Source organism: Arachis duranensis, chromosome 10, assembly GCF_000817695.3.
Source record: "Arachis duranensis cultivar V14167 chromosome 10, aradu.V14167.gnm2.J7QH, whole genome shotgun sequence".
Taxonomy (NCBI): Eukaryota; Viridiplantae; Streptophyta; class Magnoliopsida; order Fabales; family Fabaceae; genus Arachis; species Arachis duranensis.
The window spans coordinates 94347769-94352006 of NC_029781.3; positions in this window are offsets into that span (position 1 = coordinate 94347769).

The following is a 4238-nucleotide window of genomic DNA, read 5'->3' on the forward strand; positions in this document are numbered from 1 at the left end:
AGCAAAAAAGAATGAGAAAAAACATGAAAATATAATTACCGCTAATCCTTTTTTCTTTAGTTTTTAAATATATTATTTATTTTATTTATTTAAAGTAATAACTAAATTTATTATAATTGTAATACAATTATCTTTAAATTATTAGTATTATTAGTATATTTTTTAAATATTGATATATTATTAATATATATAATAAGTAATAGTAAATTTTCTTTCACATATTTATCATTTAAAAAATTTATAATTTTGACATAGTATTTATTTTATTTTATTTTTACATATCTAATGGCTACTGTCTATTGTCCTATCAATAGTATCACCTATAGTAAATTATACGAAAAAAAGTATGAAAAATAAAGAACAGAATTATAAGGTTATAGAAAGTCCCATCCAAATTTGACAAGAACAAGATGGCTTACATAGAAATAGTTCTTTTACTAAATTAGTTTATTCTTTTACTAAATTCTTTCAAGTAATGCTAAGTTCAATTTATAAATAGAGTTTAATTTTGATATAATGACAGTGTAGAATATTTTACACAGTCGTACAATCACATCCGTTCTTTTAGATGACCATTTACGCATTCAATGTGAAAAGTAGTTATTTTTACTAATGTGTCATTATATAATTGGATGCATGTGTAAAACTACTTTACATTGTCAGTGCATCAAAATTAAATTCTTAAAAATATTTGTAATTCGTATTTTAAGTTAATTTTATAAGTATGCCATTCCACAAGTCAAAGACAATTTTTTTTAATAGCTTTATAGAAGTTAATAGCTTTTATATTTAATTTATTTTGTAATACGATAAATTTATTATTCAATCAAGAACTATTTGACAAAAATGTTTGAGAATGAATTGATATAAAGGAAGGTCTATGTCTTCTCAAATTTTGAGATTGAAGATTCAAGCGGAATTTAATTTCTTATATTATTCACTCATTTGTTCTTAATTTGATACTTTTAATTTAATTTTTTTTGTTTAATTAGATGTTATTGGACTCTTGAGTGGAAAAGAAAAACTTATATCATGATAAAGAATAAGAAGAAGTGACCAGTACATTGTAATTGATCTTCATAATTTTCAGTACGTATGTAAAATTTTAATATTTTAATGTGAATATTTTTTTGGTAATAATTATGTGTTGTAGTGCAAAATCTTTTTTTTCTTTATATATTACTACTTATTTCTCTTAATTCTCGCTTTCATTTAGAAATGAGAAAAAAAATAAGATGCACACTGTGATATCAATTTACAATCTAATTAATCGATCATCTATGTGATCACTAAACATTGGTAAGCATATTGGTTTAGCATTTATTTATATATTTTATTTATTTATGTTATATTTGTAATCATATTATATCTATTTTTATCAATATATGTTTTTTAAAGAATATTGTTAGTGTTAGCACATGGTGTATTAAATAAATTAAATGATAGAAACACGTAACTATTTTCTTTTTCAGTCAAGATTCAAAAAAATATTGTAATGTAGACTTGCAATATCAATATATTAATAGTGAAGTGGAGAAAAAAAATTTGATATCATATCAATTTTTTTAAAATCATAATTGTAATTTATGATTAAAATCATAATTTAAATATTTTAAATGGGATAATTTTATTTAAAAAATTAATAATTCAAACATAATTCTTATACACTTAATAGTTACATTTGAGTTAATACACTTAATATCATATTTAAAAAAGAATGAACAATACACATTATATTACTTATTTATTAATTAAATTATTATAATTTAAATTAATTTTAATAGAATAATTTAAAATTATAATTTTAATCTTATCACGTGAATAACACGGATTATTACACTTGTTGTAAATGTTATAACTCCGTTATTGATACTATCACAGTAGTATCACTGGCCTCATAATGATCATTTATATTCACATGAGTATTTACCATTTATAGTAGAACTCCAAAAAAGCATTTTTATGATAACATGGATAAGTAAATGTTTAAAATAGTACCTGAAATTTAAATTATTAGTTAATTTAGTCATTCACTTTATAAATGATCAATTAAATTTTCTAAATTCGAAAACATGTATTTGGTAAGTCTCTTAAAAAAGAGTTCTGTAAACATTAATGATGTGAAACATTAAGTGTTAGATTGACATTTCAACTGTATGCTAATATAGACGAAAGTTAAATATGATTCAAATTGATATTTAAAATTGGTTTATAATATTTAAATTAGTCAATTTTCAATTATAAAATTCTAATCCTCAAATTCTTGTCTTCTCCTCTTAGTCATCTCTTCTTTTTTCTAAAACCTAACAATCTAAAACCTAAACAAACACTAAAAGCAGCTGCAAAAGTCAGTAGTACTATTATCATTGTCTTCAAAATCTTAACATCACTCTTCAAACTTGTCATATTTCCGTTGAACTCATGCAAAATTTTTTGTGAAATGGGTGTGGCACAGACTAGTTCTTCACATCCATCAACCAAACAGAAAAAAATTACAACAGATTCTATATTGCAAAGTAACAAATGCATGTGAATCCAACCTCAAAGTGAAACATCTTTATTTTTTTGTTTAAAGACATAATTTTACCTCATAGTTTGAACAATCATAAAATAGTGTACTAAAATTTTCTGCCGTCATTGAGTACTTCGTCATCATTCGAAGCCTGCAATTGTAGGAATTCACGTTCTTGCCTTCCCAATTGTGTGTTCCATTGCTGCTGTAAGGTCTCTCATTAGATTTTTTTCTACTTGAGTTACTTTGATTTCTCTATGCACTTTCCATCATTGTATATGCAGAAGAGAAAAAAAATGAACGGAAAAAGAGAAGAGGGGACGAAGAGGAGAAGACAAAAATTTAGGGATTATGATTTTATGATTGAAAATGAGCTTATTTGGGTATTATAAACTAATTTTGGATATCAATTTAAATTGTATTCAACTTTTGTCCACATTACCCTACAATTGCGAATTTGGAATGCCAACCTGGCACTTGACGTTCCACATCATTAAATTTACACGACCATTTTCTAAAGAACTAATAGAAATGCACGTTTTTGAGTTTAGGAGATTTAGGCTGCGTTTGGTTTAGCGTTAAAAAGAAGAGAATGTGATTTAGCCGGTGTTTGGTTTAGATAATATTAGTTAAAATCACTTCTAGATAAATAATTAATTAATTACTAAAAAATATAATATTAAATTATAATATTATTTTTTTAAATATATTTAATTTTTTTATATTTTTTAGTATTTTTTATATAGTATTTTTTTATAGTACTCTATTTTAGTATATTATAATTTTTTATTATTATAATAAAAATTAATATTTATTTATGAAATTAAAGATAACATATAAAAATTCACAACTTTTTAAGTATTTTTTTATAGTAAAAATTAATATTTATTTATTAAATTAAAAATAATATATAAAATAACATATTTTAATAATCCTATTTTTATTATTATTTTAAGTTTTAATTTTTTATTAATTATATTTTTATTATTATTTATAATTAATTTTTTATTTAATTTATCATTTCTAATAGGAACAATAATACATATTACAAAAAATTAAAATAGTAAATAGTGCACAAAAATTAGAATAATTGTTTTAGTACTCAGTATTTCTTATTTAAAAAAATTATGAAAAAAATCAATAATAACTAACAACAAACCTAAACGTACGTTGAGTAAACGTAGAAACTATAATTTTTTGCTTCTAGTGAACGAGTTTTTGAGATGTAAAATCATGTTGGCGTTCCGAGAAAAAAAATTGCCAAAACAATGTTCAAAGCACCTAAACGTACTTTTAACCTCTTCAACGTGTTTCACAAACACAAAGTAATTTTACGTTTTTTAAAGGGCCTTTACAAGAAATTAGAAATGGTAGCTTCTGCGTTTAGAAAATTCCGTTAGCATTGAATTTATTTTTTTCTTATCAATTTTACCCTTTATTTCCTTGCTTGTAGTCTCTTTAGTACTCAAATATTTCAAATATATAATTATATTTTTTATAAAATTTTTAATTTTGGTTTTGTATAAAAAAATTTATATTTTTTTAGCTCTATTAAAATTTATAAGTGTAATTCTTGTATATTAATTTATTATTATAATTTTATTATAATATAATTATTGGATCTCATTAAAAAGAACAAAATAAATAAAAAATTAATTATAACTAAGAATCAAGTCATGAATAATTAAAATTTATAGTTTAAAATAGTATTAAATAAAAGAATATT